Source organism: Paroedura picta, chromosome 7 (assembly GCF_049243985.1).
Source record: "Paroedura picta isolate Pp20150507F chromosome 7, Ppicta_v3.0, whole genome shotgun sequence".
NCBI classification, from domain to species: Eukaryota; Metazoa; Chordata; class Lepidosauria; order Squamata; family Gekkonidae; genus Paroedura; species Paroedura picta.
The window spans coordinates 61586940-61614218 of record NC_135375.1 but is presented as its reverse complement, the minus strand read 5'-3'; the positions used below and the strand labels follow the sequence as shown (position 1 = coordinate 61614218).

The 27279-nt window shown below is 40.4% G+C and overlaps 1 long non-coding RNA gene across 1 annotated transcript; it reads right to left on the bottom strand.

Moving 5' to 3' along the window:
• Positions 1-4401: 4401 nt before the first annotated feature.
• On the bottom strand, positions 4402-26356 carry LOC143841807 (uncharacterized). Its single transcript, XR_013232850.1, has 3 exons — positions 26308-26356; positions 23766-23891; positions 4402-5654 (listed from the first exon to the last, which is right to left on the bottom strand). It is a non-coding gene; the product is annotated as an uncharacterized LOC143841807 (long non-coding RNA).
• Positions 26357-27279: the final 923 nt, after the last annotated feature.

Here is a 27279-nt window from a genome sequence, read left to right as displayed (position 1 = left end):
TTCAAGCTGCTATTGCATGGGTCCTCATCAGGACACCATAGAGAATACATACAAGGCCAATACTGCAATAACTGTATTTGCTCCCAGTTGAGTTGTGGGTTGGGTTCACAGTTTTGGTTTTAACCTCAAGGCGATACACAGTCTGGGACCAATGTATCTATGGAACCACCTGTCTGAATATGTTCCCCAGGGAACATTATGATCAGCTGCCACCAAGTGATTAGTAGTCCCTAGCCCCAAAGAAGTGCAGACGGCCTTTCTCCCCTACTTGGTGGATTGAGCTCCCAGAGAACATCAGGGCCCTGGCAGAACTAGGACAGTACCACAGGGCCTGCAGGATGGGGCTCTTCTGCCAGGCATATGCCTGAGGCCAGTACATATGGAAGAACTAGAACATTATATGGGCCTCCCCTACTGGTTTAGGGCTCTCCTCTTTATATCCCCCCTCCTATCAAGGGACATCAAACAGTGACTCAGCTGTGATATCAAGCCTTAACTTTTTAATAGTTTTAAATGTACTGATGGTGTCTTATGGCTTTATTGTTCACCTTGCTCTATGCTGCCCCAAGATGACTAGCCCAAGAGGGGTGGCCTATAAATACAATATAAATAAATAAGGGTTTTTAGTACCCTAGGCTAGCCCATGCCCCACCAATACTGGGTGCCCCTCCACCATGGCCTCAATCCACCACACAATGTTATAAGTGGGACTCAGCAATCCCTGCAAAGTGATGTCAGATTGGGGGGGCACCACTTCTGCTTGGGCGGTGTAAGTGAGACAACAGAGGAATGAGCAGTAAGGCCCATTATGCACGGCCACCGAAACGGCGATTTCGGGTCACATGGAAAATGCGGAGGGGGAAGACGCGACGCATACCGGTTATGTACGGGGCGGGGCGCGACGGCGGCAAAACCCAGAGTAACCGATTATGCACGCGGTGATCCGGGCGCCGCTTCTGGTTGCGCCCCAGTCACCCGGAAGCTGCGCTTTCTTCCGCGTTTCACTGACGCGGCTTTTTCGGCGGCATGCACCGAAGCTGCGCCCGGTCTCAGCCGGCTCCGTGCGTTATCGGTGATTTTAGTCGCCGCCATTCCACCCCGAATGTGCGCTAAAACCCCCGTGCATAATGGGTCTAGGTGTCGCAGGGCTATCCATCAGCTATTGGGAAAGGATGGTATTGGTGGCAGTACCCAGTTTCCATGAAAGATCCAGCTTGGCTACTTGAGTAATGAATCATGAGACTAAATGAGAAGCATTAGCAAACTTTACAGTCTAATGTAGGGATTGTGATAATGCTGCCTGCCAGGATCTTATGCATGTCTTAGTAAACTTACCATGCAGATCAAAGTGCAATCATGGGATCATTTGTCCATTTAATACAACATCGTGTTTTATATGGTGCCCAATCAGAATATAAGGCCCAGAAGCAGGTCACTGATACCTTGTTTTAACCTCCCATTGTACTGCTGTATAGAAGCCTCTGAACTTGGAGGTTTGATCTAGCCCTCATAGCTTATGGCCACACTCATTTTCCTGCAATAAAGCTAAAGGAGCTACTTGTTTCTTTCAGACATTCACCTTCTGATACAAATCTTGTTCTTCTTTATTTTTGCCTATATGATATTCACTCCTTTTTTTCTCCTTCCTCTGCTGTCTCCAATCCTCCTCCCCCCCCTTCAAGAAAAGAAAGAGGCTCCTGCTGTGCTTGGCTCCCCCCCTTCCCTTCTGAGCTTCCCTAATCACATGCTGAACACTTTTCTGTTTCAATGGAGGGGGGGGGGGAGAATCAATCTGGATTCAGCAGGATCCACAATGGTACAAACAAAGTGCAGATTCAGCCCTGGTGATATTCTACCATAAAGTGAACTGTACAGGATTGGACTGGTGAGGCAGAATGCAGGAGAAGAACCCCCAATCCCAACTGACAGCTCTTAGACCAATGGACGTGAACCATTTCCCCAGATGGCTACATCCAAGCAAGATAGGGCTTGACTAGAACTATCCAAGCATGATGTTCCCAGTAGGTCACTATTGTGAAAAGACACACATCCCCAAGGCTATTGTTAAAGCCACCAGAAATAGGGATGACCAACAGTTCTGCAGGAGCTGCTGGTTCAGACCTATCAGAATGAAGGTTGTGATGGGTTTATGCTGATCCAGTATGGGAGTGACATCCTTCTCCACCCTTCTATGGCTCACTAAGGCCAAAAGAAATTACAAGGGTTGGATAAGCTGAAGGCTTTTTTAGGGGGAGGGGAGAGGCATTTCATTTCATAGCATTGCTGTCATACTTTGCTGAATGATCGGCTCTTGGATTATCCTCAAATATCTCACTTTTGAATGAGTATTAGAAAAGTGAAAAGGTTTCCTTGCATTTATTATTCATTCCATGCACAGTGGAATGGTGAAAATATTACAACCAATATTGGTGATTTCATCATGGGTCAGCCTTAATGTGCTACGTTGGCATATGAACATTATGAAAGCTAGGAGATTCGCTGCTTGCTCTTGCGTTAATAAAAATGGCTATGAAAATGCTGAACTCTGTGAAATACATTTACTTTTCAGTTATTAATGCAGTGATGCAGTCTGAAATAGATTTGTGCCTTGAATCATCAAATTTAAATAGAGTAGTGAGCACTATAAATGCCTCTTAAGTGGACATATAAAACTGGGCATTTTAGAACAAAAATGATTTCCTGCATACTTACATTCGGGATATTAATTATAGCTATTACACTTTTAATGTGAGATTTCTTTTCAACTATACTTATCATTTAGACAGGTCTCATTAGTAATCAATGGATGGTGAATTTACCCATAAATGACACATTTCTTCATTAGCATAAAATTCAAACATCGCTTGTTGTGATCTTTATTTAGTTCTTCACTATTGTCCAATAGGACTAGATAGGATCATTTAAACACTTTTTCATCCAAAATTTAACATAGGCCTTCTGTTTTAATCATAGAAAGTTTTTCTTTTATATTGAACTACACTTTAATATTTCATGAAGTGCTTAATTTCCCATTAATTTTTATCATGATCTTTGCAAAAGCAGTACAATGGCTAAAGAAATCGACTAAGATTACATCTCCATCTGTTCAATCAAGAGCTACATAATCTCTGATGTACATTCAAAGCTCTTGCACAGATGAATGAGTGCATTCATTTCAAAGAGAGAGGATCCACATGCACTGATGGATGTGCATTCTTCTCTCTCTTGCCTCTACTGAAACATAAACAAAGCTTTATGTTGCCACATGTGTTTCCCTTCACATGTATCCTGCATGGACTCAAATCAGTCAGGTCTTCAGCTTCAGGTTTCTGCACTTTAGTGCATTTTTCCCTTTAGAGAAACACTCAAATCATAATTAATTGTTCATTAAAACCACAATCCATGATACATGGAACATGTTTACCAATTACAATTAATACGGTAGTTCTGAAAGCTAGAGCTGAATTGTCAGGGCAAATATTGGCCATGAGCCTCTTGTGGTGCAGAGTGGTAAGGCAGCAGACATGCTGTCTGAAGCTCTGCGCATGAGGCTGGGAGTTCAATCCCAGCAGCCGGCTCAAGGTTGAATTTGTCCTGTCATTTGCCACTATGCCTCAGTGGGAAGAAATATGTTGGATCACAAATTTTACTTCAGTTACTATGCAAGTTCATATATCATGGTTATCTGTTTGTAACTGATCCGAAGTCATTTGTAACTTTGTGCTCAAAATTACAGATTAGTTTTTCATGCAGGGTAGGACTCCTGCCTTCAGACCTTGCTTATGAATTTCCTGGACACATTTTACTAGCCAATGAACTGGTTTGTACAGTAAATTGACCCTACACATGGTGAGACTAGGAGAAGGGCTACTGTACTTTTCATTGTTGACTTCCCATGTGCACTTCTGCCTCTTCATTGCCACGACATTGTCTAGGATGATAAATATTGATTTTATATGCATGATTGAGTGCCTAAATTTATTTTAAAATTTAGAAGAAGAAAAGTTGGTTATTATACCCTGTTTTTACTACCTGAAGGAATCTCAATGCAGCTTCCCTTCCTCTCCCCACAACAGACACCCTGTGAGAAGGGTGGGGCTGAGACAGCTCTGACAGGACAGCTCAGTCAGAGCAGGATTGTGACTAGCCCAAGCTCTCCCAGCTGGCTGCACATGGAGAAGTGGGAATCAAACCTGGCTTACCAGATTTAAGAGCCACTGCTCTTAACCACTACACCAAAGTGGTGTCCATACAGAACCTATACATGCTAAATTAAAACAGCAATACCTAAAAGACACATAGTTGTACCTAGATGATTATTAGTCTTATACAGAGGACAGAGACACAAAATCATTTTTGGCATAAAACCTGGCCATAGCTTTATTGTTATGCAAATGACCATCGGCACAAGACCAGGGCATATCCAGCTCCACTGCAGCTCATCAACACTCACAGCAGCAGGCTGCCCATGGCTGTCCAGATACTTTTCCTGAGATTTACTTCTGAGTAGACCTGATTAGTTTTGCTCACTATGACCCATTATGCACGGGGGGGAATAATGCACATTCGGGGTGGAATGGCGGCGACTAAAATCACCGATAACACACGGTGCAGGCTGCAACCAGCCGCAGCTTTGGTGCATGCCGCCGAAAAAGCCACATTAGCGAAATGCGGAAGAAAGCGCAGCTTCTTTGTGACCGGGGCGCAACCAGAAGCGGCGCCGGGATCACCGCGTGCATAATCAGTTACTTTGGGTTTTGCCGCCGTTGCGTCCCGTCCCGTGCATAACCGGTGTGCTTTGCGTCTTCCCCCTCCGCATTTTCCATGTGACCCGAAATCGCTGTTTCGGCGGCCATGCATAATGGGCCTATATGTTCCAGTTAAACCTTCAAAATGAGATCAAACATTTAGGAAGCCCTATATCCAATGCGTAAATGGGGAAAAATGAAAAGCAGCTTTGATTCATCAGTTGTTATCATTTTTAAGCATTTTAATATCAATAATACATTAACTACCAATTGGGTATTAATCATACTTTATACTATTTCCGGGCATCTGTAACTCTGTACATAAGTAACATTTCTTTCACTTAAAGGAAGATTAACATTCTAATAGAGGCCCAGCATATCCATACTTATTCATTTCTAGCAGATGTATACACATGAATAATCATAAGTCTCATTGCTAGTACTATTCTAGGCATGTCTACTCAGAAACAAGTCCCACTGCGTTCAGTGGTTCTTACTCCCAAGTAAATGAATAGGATTACAATCTGCTGGGTTGAGTGCTCAAATTAAATGAAGTAAAAATATTTCTTGGGGGTTGTGTTTTGTAAGAGAAAGCCTATTATCAGTCCAATTGGCTTCAGGTGAGGAAGGCACACACTTGACATTGATGTGAAGTGTCAGGTTTCTCAGAAAATTAAAGTTGTATGTCTCAGATGTTTAATATTGTTCTAATGCAGACTACTTTTGATGGTTGTCCACTTGTTAGACATCCCATAATTTAGGCCATCAGCAAGCTAATATAACGTGTCAGGAACATAAGTGAAAAAGAATTCATATAACCCACATGGCTTAAATGAAGTACTTTTCTTCTTATAAATATTTATTTTCTGATCCAATCTCCAAAGTTGCCACAAATAGGATTCCATTCTGTGGATAGGAAAGAAGGCATTAGTTTGGTTGAGAGGTGGAATGGCTCACTGTCCAGTTGGCTGCTCAAGTGTTTGCTTTCATTTCTATTCATCAGGATTCCAATTTTTCCTTTAAATGTGGTGATCAAGGTCTAGAGACTCTGAAAGCTTTGGCTGTAAATTGACCAAAATAAACTGGAGAGAACTTCTATTCTATTTAATGTTTTCTAAATTGTGACATGAGTCAATTTAGGATAGGCAATTATACTGCCTACTCAGCCAACATATTACATCTGAATGCTTACACACAGAACAACTTTGATAGTGTATAAATGCTTTGGACTCAGTTTAGGTACCTGTGGTATGGATTTTGTGAGCAACTGATCCTTCTACAGCATCTTTAAAAGAAGTTACTTTTTACTCTTCTCCTGTAACTATGACAACCTGAGAGAGGATTTAAGATAGAGCATTTGGCCACATTCAGCAGTATTAGATGTGTCACCAAAATTTGATATTTTGACAGTCCACACTAAACCAGCTGTTGCTGAAATTTGAACAGATGGGATTTTAAAAATGGAAATCCGCTCCAAAATTTTGATGGTGATCTGAAGAAAATTTATCTTGTAGATTCGGTCATATTAAATATATATATAAATGTCTGGAAAGTTTTCATGCTACTTCCTTAAAATACTACTACTCTTAAAAACTATGCAAAGATGCACATATTTCTGCACAATTTCTACAAAAAAGAATAAAATTTAAAATTCCCAATAATAATTTCTTCTAATCAGCTCTATCCCTAGATGCACTCAATACACTAAACATTTTGTTATATGTTTAAAATGGTAAAAATATAACTTAAACATTGTTAATTAAAGTATTATCAACAAGTTGTAACATGAAAAAAGAAAGAAGCTGACAAGTATTATTTAGTAGAAGTAAAAAAAAAAAAGAAACAGGTTTTATTAAAAATCAAACATTCTGGATAAATTTGTTTAAAGAATCCTGTTCAACATAGTTGCAATTACCACAATAATCCACTGCTCACAGATATTTTAAGGAATAAAGTAAGAATATAAGATTTATACTATGGCATAAACAAAATATGCTTCAAAGATGTTCAATATCAGCATATGCAGACAGTGCATTCGGTTTCACAGACAGTGACAGAAATGGCAACTTTGTCTGAAGGGGAAATTGTTAAGTTGTGACCTCTAATTTAAAACCAGAAACTGGAAGTTCAATTGATTGTCATTTTGCTTATTTTTTGCTATTGTATGTAAAAGTACCAAATGAATAGATTAAATAAGACATGTATATATGCCATGGATGCAGAGTGTTAATTGGTTCTTTCTGCTGCAAGGATCAGCCATTAAATTGAGTAACAATGTGAACATTTAAACAGCAAATTAAACTAGACCTCAGAATTAAAAGCCCATTACAAATGAACTGGACAGCAATGGAAATACACCGCAGGGAATGTCATTATTGGCAGTGGGGTGTGGCGGAGGAGAAGGGACTTTACCACTGTTTTCACTTTCCTTACAATAAACTCATATATTATATGAAGAATGTCTGCTGCTACATATTAAATTAAACCAACACTCTTACAAAACCTTGTACACAAAAACAATAATTCATGAAAACTCCTTGAAGAGAAAATAATAAGGGAGGGACAGGGGTAAATGTATACGGCACTGGTCAGACCACACCTGGAGTACTGTGTGCAGTTCTGGAGGCCTCACTTCAAGAAGGACGTCGATAAAACTGAAAGGGTACAGAGGAGAGCAACGAAGATGATCTGGGGCCAAGGGACCAAGCCCTATGAAGATAGGTTGAGGGACTTGGGAATGTTCAGCCAGGAGAAAAGGAGGTTGAGAGGGGACATGACAGCCCTCTTTGAGTATTTGAAAGGTTGTCATTTGGAAGAGGGCAGGATGCTGTTCCCATTAGCTGCAGAGGAAAGGACACGCAGTAATGGGTTTAAATTACAAGTACAACGATATAGGCTAGATATCAGGAAAAAAAAATTCACAGTCAGAGTAGTTCAGCAGTGGAATAGGCTGCCTAAGGAGGTGGTGAGCTCCCCCTCACTGGCAGTCTTCAAGCAAAGGCTGGATACACACTTCTCTTGGATGCTTTGGGCTGATCCTGCATTGAGCAGGGGGTTGGACTAGATGGCCTGTATGGCCCTTCCAACTCTATGATTCTATGATTCTATATAGCCAGTCTGTGTCCTTTTATAGGACACTGAGGCACAAATATGATTTAATGTATTGAATATGTACATCTGATCCCTTAAAAAACTGTTCCATCAAGATATTCCCAAACTAATGATATCCAGATAGATTAACTCAGATATGTGAAACCATTACTTGTTTTAAAAGAAATATTTTAAAAGTCCTCTTAAATGTAACTCAATTCCTAAAGATAGCCTTGACATCAGGAAAAGCATTTTTCAAAATACTATTTCCTTTCTACAGAAATATAACTCGCATGCAATTTTCCTGAGTATAGCAGAACTTGAATGAAGCTAATGGATAAAGTACAACACAAATTGTATAATTTTCAGTGGGATAGGAGAGTCTTGCTGCAGTGTAATCATTTTTATTGCTTCCATTTTAAACTGACAGCAATTAAGGGCAGGGGTGTGTGGCCTTTGTAAGACAAACCAAAAAGCAAATGGTTCATACGGTAGCATTTTACAATACTGTATATATATCAGCTGAGAAATTAGAAAGTTCAGATGCAGAAGCAAAATGTAACAGAATAACACTGACAGATAGTCTTGTAAACTTTTTATCAATTTTGTTGCTACCCCTTGATGATGTAACAGATCAATGATGTCCACATTATCCATACACCTGACCTCGCTACTACCAGATCTTATACATTTCACCATATACAATATACAACATGCACACATAAGCCAAAGTACATCCATCTACATAAACTGCCATGGTGTGTAGGTAGGAGACCCATGTGGGAACCAGAGTTTGGATCTTACTGTGGGAGCAATGTCAAGTCACATAATATGACAATTAACATAAACAACAATAATGGACAATTCATATAAAGTCAGTTTGCATTGGTGTGTCTGTAAGTCTGTGTGTCTGATGTTTAATTTGCTGAAGGTCACATAAGTGAATGGATTCTCACAGTGGGTAAGTCTGTGATCTGTCTCTTAATTCAAAACAGTCCATCAAATGTTTTGTGAAGAAGTGCCCCTGGTGCAAAGGGGCATGTTTTATACCTGGTAGGAATCTTGTAGCATATTTGGGGAACTGAATGAACCTTGGTATCTCTCAGCACACTGTGATCATTCAAGTGGTGATAAACAAGGGCAGAGTCTGCACTTACTTTTTAAATTCCATTGTCAATCCTGTTGAATTCAGATCGCTTTGAACTCGAGTCTTCCTCTTCCCCCCTCCCCATTGAAACAGGAAAGTCTTCTGCACGTGGTTAGGGTAGTTCAGAAGAGGGGGGAAGCAAATGGAGACTCTTTCTTTGTTTTCTTGAAGGGGGGGAGAGGATCCAAGAAGTCAGAGGAAGGAGGAAAAAAATCTTTTCTTTTCTTGAGGGGGGGAACGAAGAAGGCACACAAAAAAATCCAAGGCCGACAGAAGTTGAGAAAACTTAGGGGCTTTTCCTTTAAGGCAGGTTTGTCACATGACCACCTGTAGCCAATCACGGGTCCTCTACCACGGAGGAGAGCCCAGATTCAAAACAATGCGATTTTCTGAATATATTCAGGATTTTCAGCACTCCAAGATAAAGCACAATAAAGGTAGGGTGACTCCGGATCAATCCTTCTTGCTGCAAAAGGAAATTTTAAATCGCCCCAAATTCAAACGGAAATCACATTCTGTGTAGAGGGGAGGGACTGAATCGATCTGGGGTTGGAATAAAAGCCCCATGCAGTTTACACCAAGGCCTGCAAAAGGCATGCTAGGTATATGCCTAGCATTGCTTCCTCTTAAAATTGTCAGCTTATTTAAATAATCAGTGATGTAAATAAACAATTTCATAAATACTTATTTAAATAAAACTAGTTGAACCTATGCTGGGATGTCTCATGTCATCATGGGGCAGAGGATACTGAGGAAAAAAAGTTTCCTAGCTTCTCATCGGCTGTAAACTGTAACTGCTCTGCGGTATAAATAAAAGGCTAAGGGGGGTGGGCCGAGTCCAGGATACGAAACAGGGGCCATTGGCCGCTTGCCACTGGACTGAGAATGGGAGGGGCCAATTGGAAGGTGCGAAGCACCTTCTGAATGTCCCATCGACCACCAACCCCCCACCCAACTCCCCATCCAGACTCACCAGCCCAACGCAAAGGCCAGCTGCATCCACAGCATGAGCGCAAGGGGACTCTGCGCTCGGCTCCTCACCCAAGGGGGAGACTGTGGTGAGCATTGGCAGCTGCACCCCAAGGGGGGGCCGATGTGGGTGAGCCCACAGCCCATCACTGGCCTGGCTTGGACAATGCTGCATGGAGCTGCTCCGTGGCCAGGAGCAGCCGGGGCTGCAGGGGAATGCACTGCCACTGGGAGGGCTGTGGATGGGCCCGTGCCGAGGGGAAGATGCCTGCCCATGAAGAGACTGGCCCATGGGGGAGCCAACAGCCGCCTACTGCCCGACAAACATGCCCAAGTATGGGGTGGATGCATCTCCTCTACGCAAGGGGCCCAGGGGCCGGGGGGCCTTCCCCCAGCCCGCAGAGTGCCCCTCCACCTCCGCACCCCAAGGAACACCACCACCGCTGTGGGGGAGAAGGGCTGCCAGCCCCTCCCTTCAAAGCCCACTCTTACGAGCAAGCTTTGAAGCCTAGTTTATTGATAAAGCAACAAAGGGGACATATTAAGAATTAAGGCTTTCTTCAGTATGATATCTTTAATGCAAACAGAAAGGGAGAGATAAAAGATTGTGGGCTTAAACATCCTGCTTAAAAATATTGATGATATTAGTTGCTATAACAAAATTGCAAAGTTAGGAATAACATGAGATAACAGAACAAATATTAATGAGGAAAATATATTTGAAAAAGGGACCGCTTTTATTGAAATAGGTGCACTTAAAAATATTAATGATTTCCAATTTTGATTGCTTGTAAAGAATTATTTGCTTTCAGGCACCCATTCAAAAAAGACATGCAACAACAGCTTGTCTCTATTTAATTAATTAAACCGATCTGTGTCATATTCAAATATCTAATATTTCATCCCAGACAGGGCCCTCCACCAGGGCCCTTACAGCTTTATTTATACTGCTCCCGCGGAACGGTTTAAGATGGAATAGCAAGTCTCTATCCTTTTTTGCTGCTGAGATATAAGGGAAAGCACACAAGCAGTTTTTGTCCAGATTTCCTGAAAATGAAAGGATGGAGTGTGGGGAGGAATTGCAAGATGAAGACAGCTGCCTCATGATTAGATGGGGACATGGTACAGAAAGCAAAAAAATTGTATGCCCAGTTCTCCTTAGCCCGGTACCAATTTTTAATACTGTTTTCAAATAGACAGTTTATAACTGGTATATTTTAAAAAATGCATATCTCTGAGAAGATGCAGAGTTCATTTAACTCATTAATGGATAATCATAATGAAACTCTTGTCATCACTATTGTCTCCTTCCAAGAAGAAGAAGAAGAAGAGGAAGAGGAAGAGGAAGAAGAAGAAGAAGAAGAAACATTGACAAAACACCTGGGATTAGGGCAAAAGGACTGACAAAACAGAGTACTTGAACCGGTTGAAACTGTTTCATAACATAACAGAAAAATAACTACTTTACTAAAGAAGACCAAAGGGCAAGGGGACATGATTTCTAGGCAGTCATCTTTTGGGGATGACTTCATTACATATGCGGAGTGTTGTTCCTCCACTACACAGTCAAATATACTTCTGCCTACCTGGTACTAGGGGACAATGAAGCGATTTTCTAGAAGGGGAAAAAAAAGAATCATCCATTTTATAAATTAAAGCTGAGATACACCTTCCTTTGAACAAAATGGGCCTTAATTCTGTGTAGATTTGCTTAAGATTGCTCCTCAAAGCATAGATTTATTTCTATCTCCCCCTTTCCCAGCTTTTCCAACAGTTTTGAATCCTACTATATAATCGTATGTCCTGCAACGTGTCTTGAGGAAACAAATGTAGGTACACTAATTAAATTTACCAAGGGCTCTTCATATGATCATAATCAAATCACCCGCCCCTGCATAGCTGGTGGTATGCCACATTTCAGATATACAGCTTCATTTAAAATTTCTATGCATGCCTGCTTGTAAAAGCTTTTGCCCATGTAATGTGGAGATGGGAGGCAATAATAGACACTGAGGTTCAACTGTGTTTAACTTTTTGCGTACAGTTAATTTCTATGACATTTTGATTTTTTTTTTTAGTCTGGTATTTACCAGCCCATATTTTCAAAGTCATGTGATTTATGACTACACAGAGATGCCATGTGATACTTTCATAGTGGGATATGCAAGTATTACTACTAATACAGCTATTTAATACTACCCCAAGACTGCAGGACCTTACCCAATGATATTGCTAGATCCCCACCCCTGACATCATCAAGGCCTGCCCAATGAGTCTCAAGGCTGAAGATGGTAGGTACCTGGCAACCCATTGTACTAAAGTACTCATAACATTCTAGCAACAGGTCTTTTTTCACTCCTGACATTTTTAATACTAATACATGAAGCTTTAGCATACACATCTGTCATTCTCAGTGAATCCTGCAGTTTTAAGCATTCCTAGCACATTAAAAAGAAAAATAATTTCCCATTGTGAATTGTCCAGTTGTGCACTGCTTGCCTAACCATAAGAGAACTACTTCAAGACCAACTACACTGCAACAACAGATGGGTTTTATTTAAATTTCTAAATGTAATTGAAATCACAGTTGTTACTGAAACTAAAAAGGCTTTGCCTAACTTCAGACCAGTGCAGCTTACGGTTTGAATCTCCTAGCAGCATTCATATATATGACAGCTCTCCATTTATCTTGATAAGGCAAAAAGATGCTGCTCAGCTGTCAAGCAACCCTCGTACTTTGTGGCACAGAAAATGATTATCCGGTACTCAAAGTGAGCAGAATTCAAAGGCTATGCCAGCAATTCATTAACAGGGGCAAAAATTCTGCTATTGAAGGATAAGAATGAAAGCTGCAGAGATTTAAACTAAAAATGAAATAAAAAGTTCCAAGGAATGTATTGGAACATTGGTTGATACAACATGCCAAAGATGATACACACATTGAACTAACTTTCTGAAGTGTAGAGTAGCAAGTGGTAACACTTCTGTTAGTGTCTAAAATAAGCATTCCACTTCATACAATTTCCTTACCACTTGACAAAAGGTTCAAATGTCCTGCTCGCAAAGTGGTTACCTAAATAAAAATTTGCTTCATTTTTACCTTTCCTTTCTCCCCAGTAAGATGTCAAAGTGGCTTATATCATTCTTATCCTCACAAGGAAGATTAATGTGAGAAAGTATGATTGGTTCACAGTCACCCAGTAAGCTTTCATGGGCTCCCATATCCTTGTCTGACACTGTAATCACTACATGTATATTTTAAGCCAATATAACAGGAAGAGGGATAGTCCTCCCCAAAATAATTTAATTACAAATAAATAAATAAATAAATAAATAAATAAATAAATAAATAAATAAATAAATAAATAGATAGATAAATAAATAAATAAATAAATAAATAAATAAATAAATAAAGCTTATCCTGGTATAGTATCCTAGGTCTCTCAGCTGGATCATAGCATCATAGAATAAAAGAGTTGGAAGGGATCTCCTGGGTCATCTAGTCCAAAGCCCTGCACTATTCAGAACACTCACAACTAGGGTTGTGCATTTTGGCTGCTGAAGAGCCCGTTTGTGCCCGAAGCAGCCCTCATCCAAATAATTTATAAATATGTTGAACAACACAGGCCCCAGGACAGATTCCTAGGGTGCTCCACTTGTCACTCTTCTCCAAGAGGATGCTGAACCATTAACAAGTACCCTTTGGGTATGATCTGTCAACCAGTTATCGATCTACCTGACAGAATTAGGATCCATACAGCATTTTACCATCTTGTCAACAAGAATATAATGTATAACCTTATCAGAAGCTTTACTGAAATCCAGATAAACTGTGTCCATAGCATTCCCCTGATCCAGAAAGGTAGTCACTTTCTTGAAAAAAGAGATAAGGTTGGTCTGACATGACTTGTTCTTACGAGTGGATTGTCCCACTGCTGATTATAAGAAAAGTAGTGGTAGAAAAGGAGGTTATATTTAGTGTGGGAATTAGAGACCGTATGTTCCTAAGAACTTCCTCAGCCCACTCTAGAACCAGCCAAGATGCCAGCATAAAGGAAGGGGTAATAAATAAAATTATATACTAGATTCAGTTAATTGAATGGTTGTATGACTAGGACAGAATTAAAGAGCAGTTGATGAGATCTGAACTATGTTTACCATCTTTTAATTTGGAAATTATCCTTAAGAAAGGCATTTGGTAGAGGTATTACTACCCCATGACTGCAAGACCTTACCCTATGATATTGCTAGATCCCCACCCATGACATGCCCTTCTACCAATATTTTCCACTCCAGCACTCTTATTGAAGAGTGTTACTATTACTAGTGAATCAAATCGGGAAAAAAATACTGTTTTGTGACAAGAATTGTTGGCTTTCATTTCTAATTCCACTATAATGCACTAATTCCAAGTGAAGACAGGAAACACAGCTTTCATCGTGGCATTGGGATGATATTACATTTCCAAATTGGTTTGCTAATGTCATGTTAGGCTGCCTAAACTATCAAGAACAGTAGTTCTTTTGAAAAATACAAAAAATGGCTTGAAGAAGGCTGCCAGAAAGGGAGAGATGGTGATAAATGAAGTATTGGTGCAAAACTAAATAAGTTTTTCTGAGTGAGAGATTTTTCACAGAACCTTTCAGTGAAGAATAAAATTAAAATTAAGTATGATAAAAAGAAGAGACTTCAGTAATTAAAAAATTACTTTTTTTTGAAATGAAATATAATGAATTGTTAAGGTATGGAAAATAATATCAGCTATCAATTCTGAAGATAAATTGATAAGATCTTAATATTTAATTTTAATTAAAGTTTAAGCTCTTTATAAATGTATGATTTTGAAGACACATGTTTATATATTTTATGTTTATACTAGTAAATAAGCCCGCTGCAGTCTTAATGCAGGGGGCGCTAGCGGGGCTCCAAGATCAGTGGTGCGGGCGTGGTGCGGGGCGGTGGCACGCGGCTTGTCTGGGGGCCGGGAGTCACCGGGGCTGATGTGGGCCTGGCGCAGCACATTTTCCCCCCGTGGCGCGGGCGAGCTGGGCCAGCGGCAAGCGTTGTGGTGATGGGGCGGTGTCGCGGCGAGGCAGTGACCTGCCGTGTCGGAGGCAATGCAGTCGTTGTGCGCAGCGGTGTGGCTCGTGGGCCACAGCACGGACAACCAGGGGCCGTTTCGAGCGTCGGAGGCGAAGCAGGCTTTGTGCGGCGTGGCTCGTGGGCTCCGGCCGCAGCACGGGTGACCAGGGGCTGTGTCTAGCGTTGGTGTGAGGCGGGGGTGGCGTGGCGAGGAGGCGAGGTCGCGGCGTCGCAGCGAGGTGGTGACCTACCGTTGTGGAGGTGAGGGAAGTAATGGCAGTGGGCGGGCGGGCGGCCACGGGTGAGAAGGAAGGGGGGTGGATCGGGAGGCGCGAAGCCAATTGGTCCCTTGCCACTGGACTGACAATCGGAGGGGCCAATCAGCAGGCGCTTCGCACCTGCCGATTGGGCCCTCCAATCGTCAGTCCGGGGGAAGGGGCCTATGGGCACCCTTCCTCATCACGGACCGGGCCCACCTTTGGTGCCCTTAACTGATTATTTTATCTTCTCCGCTAGGAGTGGTTAAAGATGTATGTAAATTAAAACTGAAACAGAAATAAAATTTAAACTGAAAAAAATCAGGCCTTCAAACTCCCATTTTCATAATGAAAATATTCAATCAATAATACTGACTCGGCCCTGTTTGTCATGCTAATTCCCCATGCTTTCCAATGTTCAGTAAAATGTTGAATAAAGTTGTGGCCTGTTTAAAGCCAAATAAAAGAAATGTGTGGCTCTGTGTCTCTGCAGTAAGAAAGTCTTCCCCTGCAAGGCAAATACTTAGTTCTGCTTAAAAAAAATGATTTGGTATCATTTAATGAGCAGGACAACTAAAACAAAATAAGATTCTGCTCTTTAAACAAGTGGCATTTAGAGGTGGGCGAATAGCAGACCAGAACTTCAATCCCAGACTTCCTGCCGTTTATGTAGCGATTGTGTTATTTAGACAAATATGTTAAAGGAGAGGTGTCAAACTGCCATACCTCTACTCCCCTAAATTCTAGAACCTTCACAAAATGCAGATTGATTCAGAGAAAACATAAGCTTTCTTCCACATCACCAGTAGATTCACATTCTTCAATAGCCTAGTACCTTCACCCAGATACTGCAGCATTCATATTCCGTTTTATATTCCAGCTAGGACACTGATGTTATCAAACTAAAACTGCCATATAGGAGTGGAATGTCTTTTCATCCATTTTCTGTGTGTGTGTGTAAAAGTTTATAATAATACACTCTAACAGTATTTCACCATAAGGAAATTCAGGTGGTGCTCATAGACATGAACATTTATTGAGCTGGATATTGCTGAATAGGGAGGGAAGGAAGGAGATTTCAAAGTCAAAAAGTGCATTGAACTTTGAAACATTCAACTGTCTTTGAATAGAGTAACAAATATGATCAGTGCTTTTCAGACTCAATCTATATCTCTGGCTTGAAATAGCCATTATGGGAAATGCTTATCTGTCATCTAAAAAGGCCCTTGAGCTCCTTCTCTCACCTACTAGTTATACTAAAGCAGAAGAGATGACATGATGTCATTGTGTTCCTCATCATAGCCACCAGCAACCAGTAAACTGGGAAACTTGGAAGGCAATGTCAACAACAATATGTATTTTGTTTCCTGGCGTTATTAAGGAGAAGGGGAGGAAAAAAAGACTGCTACTAAAATTCACAGCATTTTATCTCAAAAATACTTGCTTTAATTTTGGTTCTCTTTGGTCTAAATTATATGCCTCGAGTCTTTATTTTTGCCTCCTTTGATTTCTTTGCATTAGTGTTCTCCACTATGTATAGTTATTTTTAATGTTATTTTTGCATCAGTTGAGTATAAATGGCACAAAAAGAAACAGGAATGAATTGAGAATACCAGTACTGAAAATGGGCAAAATAAAAAGGTTTGCAAGAACAGTGTATGAAAGGGGAGAGGGAAGTGAAACCTCCTTCATCTCTTACTCATAAAGTCCTTTTTAGCTTTCAGTCCTAGATATGTGACAATTTGACAAAGGGCCTTTCAAGTTTGTTTGTTTATTTATTTATTTATTATTGGGTTTATATCCCCCCACTCCCATATGAGATGGCTCCTGGCGGATAACAAGCATAAAACTCTAAAATAATTATCATTACACATAAACAATAAAACAATAAAGGCAATTTCCTTGACCCTCTCCTGGTAGCGGCCTTGTCCCTCTTCCCCCTCCAACTGAACAGGCCACACTCTACCTCGGAGGTCAGTGATGGGCAACCCGATTGTACTGGCTAACTCGGGGAAGGGCCCTCGATATTCCTTGCTTTGCTCTCAACCATAGACCTGGTGGAAGAGTTCCATCTTGCAGGTCCTGCGAAACTGTGGCATCTTCATCAGGGCCCTCAGCTCTCCTGGGAGCTCATTCCATCAGGTCAGGGCCAAAAACTATGTAACTTCCTCCACAAGGATAAAGGTCTGTCTACCTTTATGGTTGTCTTCTGCCAGTGGATGAAGATATTTTTTGTTTTGTTTGACATACTTCCAGTAACAGTTATTAGCCCTCCTCTATGGCGTTGGTTACATGTTTGTGTGTTTTTTTAATCAAATCATTTTTATATACGTAATTTTAGATGCTGTTTTAAAGTTGAAATGTGTTATGGTTTTTGATGTTTCCACCTTATTTGTGTGGGAAAATGGTATAGAAATGTTTCAGATAAATAAGTAGGGAGAACACACACAATTTTCACTATAACAAATATTAACTGGAGAAATAAATCTTTGATTCCCTTCACAACAAGTGACTCACTCAGTTGCACTTTCAGTGTGTTTAAAACAGAGTTATTTCAGTTAGGATGATCCCTTTTCCAATAATGTTTCTTATAGATATGTGCTTCAGTGCACAACCAAAAGGCCCTTCAAGACTGGACACTCAAACACAATGATGGCAGATCATGTTAGTAGGAATGGGAAATTGTGAAACTCAGGTGAATTTTGCATTGCAGCGTCCACCACATTGGCCACTGCAAGTGCGTTGTGGTGAAACAGCATGCTCCGCTGCTTCCTGTGTTCACATGGGGGACACATTTTGGTGGCAGATGCTGTCCACTGTGGATTTCTGCATCCCGACAGACACAATAGTCAGGGCAGAAAGGTTCCACCATGTGAAGGGGCAGCAGGTGGTTGTTGTGGGGTTTTTTTTGGTTTTAAAAAACCCCATTCAGCCCCATGGTACCATGAAGCATTGAAGAGCTGAGTGAGACATTTTCTGTCCCCATCAGGCCTCTGTAGGAGGGGAAGGACTCTTCCACGTCCATACAGACCTGCAGCTGGCCAGGCCTCATTGGCCCCCGTAGTGAAAAAGGGAACATGAATACTTCTGCATCACCTTCCCATAGAGCAATGGAGGGCCTCATCCACACCATGTCCAGGATGGGGATGGGACGGTGGCAACATCATGTGGCTGCAGGATGCTGGCCTGGCTTTTTCTGCTCATGCAGAATCGGCCTTAGAAATAATCTCAGGTTAAGTTTGTGTTATGACCAAATTTAAAAGGAAAGCAAAGAGATCAGTTTTCCTTTTAAAAGACAATATGGGAAGAAACATTTCTGCTTGAGACAGAATTAGATAGAAATATTATATATTAACAAGTGTGTAGACCCTGGAAAGATGAATGCTTGCCACTGCAGCTGTAAGCACCTGGATTCATTTTACATTTGAGACAACATGAGAAATTGGTAATGATTAATTTACTTCAATGACACTTATCTATAGATAATTGCTAAGTAGCTAATATCATTAATTTTAAAATGGAAGAATACATCTATACCCTTTCTATTAAAGCACAGAAGACTTTAAATAATGAGCCAAACCTGTCATCTTGTATAGAAATATGTGCAGCATAAATAAGGTCTTTTGCATAAAGAAGAAGCATGTGTGCTTGCTCTGGAAAGCAGAAAGAAATACAAGGACTGATGAGCCATATTAAGCTTCAGAGGTTAAATGAAACAATATAGATGACTATTCTAAGCTTTTCATAGAAAATGAAATTATCTTTCAAGCTTATAATCAAAATGCAATTATTAAATACATTATACCTCCTATCAACATTCTACTATATTCCTTGGCAGGTTAGACATATGGAGATAATGTACTGCTACTTTGACCACCGCCACCACTAAATACAAGAGGCCCATTAAAGGACAGGATATGTGATTTGTCAAAGAGAGGAGTAAGAGGAGAACATTTATTTGATGTGATTTCCTAGTGTGCATCAGTCCAAAAAGAACAAGGATGAAGGAGATAGATCAAGATGGGTAGCCGTGTTAGTCTGGTTGTAGCAATAGAAAAGAATAAGAGGTCAGTAGCACCTTAAAGACCAACAAAATTTGTGGCAGTGAGCAGTGCCTCACAAAAGCTTATCCCCCTGTCACAAGTTCCATTAGTTGTTAAACTGTTACTGCTCTTTTCTAAGGTTTCAGGAGTCTGCAGCTGCAGAGCTCACTTGAGTGTTTACTCCAGGATTCTACTTATATTACAGGGGTGTGGTCCCTTTTTATTCCCTTTTTCTTTTGTTATATGAACATCAGCATCCTGACATGATTGGATCATGGCCTAATCAGTTCATGCTTTTTATCGGATTCTATCTTCCTGACACAGGGGTAGTGACAGCAACCCATTCCATGGCTGGTGGTTTGCAGCAGAGTTGTAGTGCTCCAGTTGCTGTACTGAAATGCTATTCAGTATTGGATACTCCAATTGCTATACTGTCCACACCTTTCTGAAGGTGATTTTGTTCACACTTGATCAGAGAGCCATAAGGACAGAGGAACAGATCTCACATCTGTAAATTAGTCTATGTGAAATGTAAACAATGAATGTACGAGAATGTGAAAAGCAGATAGGCAGCAAAGGTGGTGGCATCAGATGAGAGAAGCCTCAGCAAAGAAATGTGGAATACTAATGGGCAATTAGTTCCTTTGAACAAGCCATGTTGGTCTGAAGTAGCACAATAAAATCAGAAAGAAGCACAATAAAATCAGAGTCCAGTGACACTTTTAAGACCAACAAAGATTTATTCAAGGCGTGAGCTTTCAAGTGCAAGCACTCTTCCTCAGAGTCTGTCTGAGGAAGAGTGCTTGCACTCAAAAGCTCATGCCTTGAATAAATCTTTGTTGGTCTTAAAGGTGCTACTGAACTCTGATTCTTTTGAATAAGTTAGACTGTCTGCTATCAATCAGGATGTAAACAAATGGGATGTTGAATGTTTGCCTAAGATTGTTGCGGTTTACAGGAAGCTTGTAAATGGAACCATCAGATGATAAAGCATATCTGCTGCAAAATGTTTCCAATAGCCTCTATAGTTCCTGAAACTACATATATCCCTCCTTTTTCTTTCCCCCCCCCCACATTCTTTACTTTTCTTTTTGTTTGGTAAATTGCATATTTCTTTTTTCTTGCTTATATTGTATTTAAAAATTCTGTATAAAAGATTTTAAACAAATTATATATATTCCATTTCAGCTTCCAAATCAACTGAGGAGTAAATTAACCTTTACTAACATTGTAGAGCCTTTTTATGCGAGTAGTCAAAGGAAAGCACAACCACCACACATCTGTTCCCAAGGTGTTCAGCTGAATCCCAGTGACAGCCCGACTCTCACTAGGTATATTTTATTTTTATTGATGTATTTATTCATATTTATATGCCGCCCTCCCTGAAGGCTCAGAGCAGTTTACATATAACTGAAGGCTCAGAGCAGTTTACATATAACTGAAACTATACATAGAACCATACATATAATAACATTAATATTATTAATTGATAACAGTATATGATAACAGGTATATGGAACACATACCTGCTTGGGGGCTTGAAGCATTAAAAATCAGTATCCTGGGTTTCAGTCACCTGTATAGTATTCAGAACTGGGTTGGGGCTTTAGGGAATAGGAAAGGATGTCCAGTATTTTTGGGATCATTATTCCCTATAGAAAATCTTTCTTGCAATGGCTAGGCATGTTTTAAAATATACTGATATCAAAATGGCAGGGAAGCGATTGGTGCCAGTAAATAACTCCCAAATTTCAAGTCAATAGGATCCAGCTCTACAATTCCATGGGCCCCAGCTGTCCTCCATAGTTTCCCATGGATGTCCCCCATAAAATTCTAAAACCTGGGAATCTCCCCCTCCATAGGAAGGCTATTTATTTATTTGTTTGTTTGTTTATATACCACCCTCCCCAGAGCAAGAAAAACATGAGAATTTCAACCTATGTAGAACACAATCTCAATGTAAAATGCAAGAAGATGCAAAAAAAAGCAAATCCAACACAAACCAACTCCAGCAAATAATGAATTAAAAAAAAAATTAAACTGACAGAATTTTACTTGAAGCAACATTTCAAGCTTGTACTAAGCCCCCGGAGAAACACAGAAGGGAAAAAAACATCAAAAATAAAATAACAGTCCTGGGAACCTACAGATCCCAATATTCCCAATTAATCCCTAATATTTCTGGAATTTTTCAGAACCCACTTTTTCAGTATCCAAAAAGGTACCAAATATATTTGTGAGATCTGAGTATATTTTGCTTAAAAACACACACACAATAAGGTGTGTGTGTGTGTTTGTGTGTGTCCAAGCACATATCCCTGTATATTTTCCCAAAGTGCTGCCAACTGAGAAGATGTCAAACACCTGTACATTTTTATAATGATGACAAGTCAAGCAAACTGTCCAGATAGGCTCAGAATATATTAGGAGAAAGAGTCTTTGTAATAAATTATCCATATAGCATCCCCCACCCTCCACTGCCCATGGCTATATTTTGAAGTGAAATGTCAAATAAGTCACATTAAACATACTTCAGCCCTCAGGCTAATACAAGATTATAAATCTTTTGATGACACAATGTCAAAAGAAAGTGTTCACAATTCACATCTTTATTCCATTTTCTATCCTTCTCTTCTTCATTGTATTTTGGAATCTAAAGTTTGCTAGATCAAACCTGCAGTCAGATTCACTAAGCCATGGGATGTTGCCATTGAGCTGACAAAATGAAAGGAAGTATCTGGCACAATGTAATGTAAATTCAGACACCCTAAGGTTCAGAGGTAAAAATCAAACAGGTATAATGGTGTGTACCATGGCATATGATACAGTGAAAGCTGAAATGCGACATCTTTAATAACAGTACTTTTGTACTGCTTGAATTTCTACAGTGTATCTGTTGAGACTGAAATTTCCTATGCTCTGTATCTTCCCTGGTGGATTTAAATGGGTAGTCATGTTGGCCTAAAGCAGTAGAACAATGTTTGTTTTTAAGCAAAACATATTCAGGTCTCACAAATAATTGATTTGAACAAGTAGATTATAATGTAACTATGACTGGTTTAATGCTACTTTGTTAAAAACAATTTTCTGGTCTGTGAACCAAATCCTCTACTTCAAAGAATATGAAACACCTAGATGCTTCCATCCTTTAGAGATCAGGCAGGGGGAAAAAGGCAATATTTCAGCTAACTGTTGTCAACAGTTTACTATCTAATTGTGCATTGTTGTCTTTATGTAGATTGCTTTAGGATGCTTTGGAATCCTGCGTTGAGCAGGGGGTTGTACTAGATGGCCTGTATGGCCCCTTCCAACTCTATGATTCTGTGATTCTATGTAGATATTTGCATTATTTATTCTGGCCAAATGGTTTCCATGCAATCCTAATTGCTGTTTTTTCCCCCCTATGTATCTCTGGAACCTGGACACTTTCATTATGCTGTATATTAATTTCCCCTCTCATTCCATCTGTAAGTCTGAACTGCTTATTTTTATTCTATGATTATTTTGATTCCACTGAGGAAGTGTTCATGCACACAAAAGCTCATGCCTTGAATAAAACTTTGTTGGTCATATAGGTACCACTGGATTTTAAATTTGATCTTCCCATATGATATGTGAAAATGAAAATAGGGAAGGAGAAAGAGTATGGTATATTGTTTCTATAATCCTTTTTGTGGGCTTATAATTTTATCATATTTTGTTTAGGGGAAAATATGAATAACTTAGCTTCAAGTGTTCTAGTAAATAATACAGTCTTCCTCAGGTTTCCCCATGAAAATGTTGATTCCAAACCCTGCTCTGTTGAAATTATTCATAGGTGTTGATTAATTTTATTATGTCTTCACTTGTCAAATTTTGAAGATGCAAAGAAAGCAGAATATAAAACAGAAATCATTGAATTTAGGACTAGGCATGTGTGCTTCGTACTACTCCATCCAAAAATCTGGAGACAAACCGGCTGAATTAGGCCCGAAACAAAAATCCCCATAGAAACAGAGCCAAAGCATGGCCAGCCAAAGTGTGCTCTGGCACATTCCGGAATGCTCCAGCACCTCAGACAGCCATTTAAAGTTTAAAGGGAAACAGACAGGTGAGAACTGCCTTAGAATTCCTGCTCTGTGTTTCCAGCCTTTGCCCGGGCTCCTCCGGGGCAAAAGGGGAGAGGGGAGGAAGGCAAACCAATGGCTAGGCTCCCTGGAGGAATGGCCAATCATTGCAATGAATTTTGCATCTGCAAATGCATTGTAATGACGAGATCTTGCAGCTTGCTAAGCTTGCTTGCTGTAAAGTAAGTGAGGGGGAGGAGGCTGGGGGGGGGGGTTAGCCAATAGGGAAGTAGGTTTTGGGGGAAAACCAGTTCTTGTCCTATCACAGGTTTTTCCTTTTTGAAAATCTGTGCATGGCCAAGAAGTATAAAGCTTCTTCTTACCTGACTCTTGCTGGCTGCTGCCTCGCTGACCTGTTGCTCTGGTAGAGGGGATTATTTGAGTCTTCTGGTCCTGGCTGGCTGGCTGCTGCTTTGGCTATTGCGTTGGACCTTAGAAGACCTTCATCACTGGAGAAGACATCAAATGGTTTGGCTGAGGGATTATTTCTGTTTATTTCCCTTCTTGCTTTCTCACTTTTCTTCTTCTCACTTTTAATCACACTTTACTTGACTTCATTTCTTATTTTTAAACCAAACTATTTTTTTGGTTTCTTGTATGGGTTGGTGCTCACATGGCAGTGGGACAAATTTCCACTGATGCACAACACTGTTATCAGCCTGGCCCCCTCCCAGCTGTGGCCCACTTTATAAACTCCAATGGCCCATGTTAAGGGAACACTGATTTTTCAGCATTCCCTTCTGTAATGCAGCATTATTGGAGGTCATGCCAGGCCGGGCCCATGCATGCATGGAAGAGCCAGGCCTTCTATAATGGTGTGATGCTATCCCACCTTCATGAAGTTACCCCAGGCCTCTGCTGCCACTGCTGTAGCAAGTCGTTGCAGAACATTTCTTCCCCTGCTTTATGCACATAGACGAAAAGCTGGGTTGGACCTTTTTTGGCAGGGGGAATCTTTGGCAGGGGGATCAAGATTGCAGGGAGAAATATCAACAACCTCAGATATGCAGATGATACCACTCTAATGGCAGAAAGTGAAGAGGAACTAAAGAGCCTGTTGATGCGGGTGAAGGAGGAGAGTGCAAAAGTTGGCTTGAAACTCAACATCAAGAAAACAAAGATCATGGCATCCGGCCCTCTCAATTCCTGGCAAATAGATGGGGAAGAAATGGAGATAGTGACAGATTTTATTTTCCTGGGCTCCAAGATCACTGTAGATGGGGACTGCAGCAAAGAAATTAAAAGACGCTTGCTCCTGGGGAGGAAAGCTATGGCAAATCTAGACAGCATCCTAAAAAGCAGAGACATCACCCTGCCAACAAAAGTGCGTTTAGTCAAGCCTATGGTCTTCCCAGTTGCAATGTATGGCTGCGAAAGTTGGACCATAAGGAAGGCCGAACGTCAAAGAATTGAAGCTTTTGAACTCTGGTGCTGGAGAACTTGTGAGTCCGTTGGACTGCAAGGAGAACAAACCGGTCAGTCCTAGAGGAGATCAGCCCTGACTGCTCCTTAGAAGGCCAGATCCTGAAGATGACACTCAAATACTTTGGCCACCTCATGAGAAGGAAGGACTCCCTGGAGAAGAGCCTAATGCTGGGAGCGATTGAGGGCAAAAGAAGAAGGGGACGACAGAGAATGAGGTGGCTGGATGGAGTCACTGAAGCAGTCGGTGCAAACTTAAATGGACTCCGGGGAATGGTGGAGGACAGGAAGGCCTGGAGGATGATTGTCCATGGGGTCGTGATGGGTCGGACACGACTTCGCACATAACAACAACACCATCTTTCCCCATTGGTTCACAGGGTGTGATTCAGGGGCATCCTGAAAGGTGGAAATACAGAACCTTTAAGGTGGAGGTTAAGTCCATCTCAGCTTTCCATGAAGTCTATGGGGAGTGTTCAGATGGATGGTCAATCAATTCCCATCCACAATTTCCTATTTTAAACCAAAGAAAATAAGGTTTACATTTTATCTTTGGTATTGGGGGAGGGGGGAGGAATGGATACCATCGAAGTCATGCACATGACTTTGTCTTGTTGTTCTACTATACCTCAGGGTCTTCCTGCTATTCATGATAGCAAAAATTCCTGTGAAGAAGCAGGTTGGAAGAGACATGGATGAATAAATGTAATATCTGTAAAATATACCAAATTAAAAGGATTATATACAAGGGACTGGTTAGGGGGAAAAAAAACTGGAAAAACTTCCTGTGGTATAAGATAGTGGTCACCATTTAACACTACAAGGATAGTATTTTTGGCTACTCCCTCTGTATCTATTGCAATTATTTCATCTCTCTCTTTCTTTCTCTCTTTCTCATCATACCTCAGGTTTTTCTTAGTATCTAATTGTTCTAAAGACAAATGGAGAGTACACTCAGAACTAGTGATGAATTAGCATATGGACATGTATAATGTATATAAATAATTAGAAGGATATTTTATGTTCTATTAGGTGGGTAGCCATGTTGGTGTACATATATCCTACTCCATTTTAATGAGAATGTTAGGCTCTTTACAGTGACATCCCATGCAAGTATGATCAGAATCCTACTGAAATCTCCATGAGGTTTACTCCAAGGAAAATACTTTTAAAATTTACCTGGGTCCAGACCACTATATCTAAATAAATATATACATCCAAGCTTAATTCCATTGTTATTCACCTTATTTCTTCTTTATAGTAGAATTTCTTTCACGTTCTCATTAAATTTAAAAATATAAGTTACTTAACATTCCCTTATAGTCTTTCAGGTGAGGTGAAACCCCCTAAGAAAGAATTTGTTATCAGAGCAACATTGAAAAGAGAAATGAGAGAACAACATGGAGACTGAAGAGATGTCAGAATAAGGTCAGAAACTATTACCTTTTGTAGTGTCAATCTCTTTTCACTGCAAGTATTTCAAAGATGTTTCTTGAGGAGGGGAAGAGCAAATGAATGGAGGGAAAGAACTGAACATTCATTTACATACAAGATAATTAAAATTTTCAGATCACTGGTTTCTATTTAGCTTCTGAGCATATTCTGCATTTGAAATGAAAGCTTAGGAGACAGGAATTCTATTTGCCCATTCCCTAGCTATAACTATGTTTGGGGTGGGGATTGCTTTGTTTACCTTTTTGTTTTGTTCTACTTAGATATAAATACTCAGGTCTTCCCATAACAATAATTGTTCTCAGAACCATGAGGTGAATAACCAGACAGATTGACTCCCACTAGCATATTGTAATAGGCTTTCAGAATCACATTAGGAAAAACACAGTCATGGACACCAAGCTGCACAGGAGACAACAATACTATATTGATGTATCTATCCGTTTAACCATCAACCTAATAGAAACTAAACTAAAATCAGTAACCTAGTTGCTTGGACTGACTGGAATGTTTCCAAGGGTAAAAAAGAATTCCATCAGGAATAGAGTTTCAGAGGGATTTGGAGCTGCAACAGAATGAAGCAAGAAGTTACACTCCTGGGCAGAAGAAAGCAAGAAAGCAAGCAAGAAGGAAAATAATACTCATGGGCACAAGGATTTCTATTCATGAAGTGTGATTTTTTTTTTCTTCTCCCACTGCCACAAAATCTAAACTTATTGTACTTGGGGACCTCCTGTTCTCCATGAGCATAATTTCAGGTGCATTTGGGGCTGGATTGGGAAGTTGTGTTCCATGCATGAAAATCCTTCTCTCCACCAAAATGCTCTTGTGAATCCAAGAAAGTGCTGGCAACAAGAACACCATCCTAAAAATCAGAGACATATAAAAAGTCTGAGTAAAAATGTTTTAAAACTTTGATCTGGTGCTGGAAAATTACAGAAGAAATGCCCCCATTTTGAAACT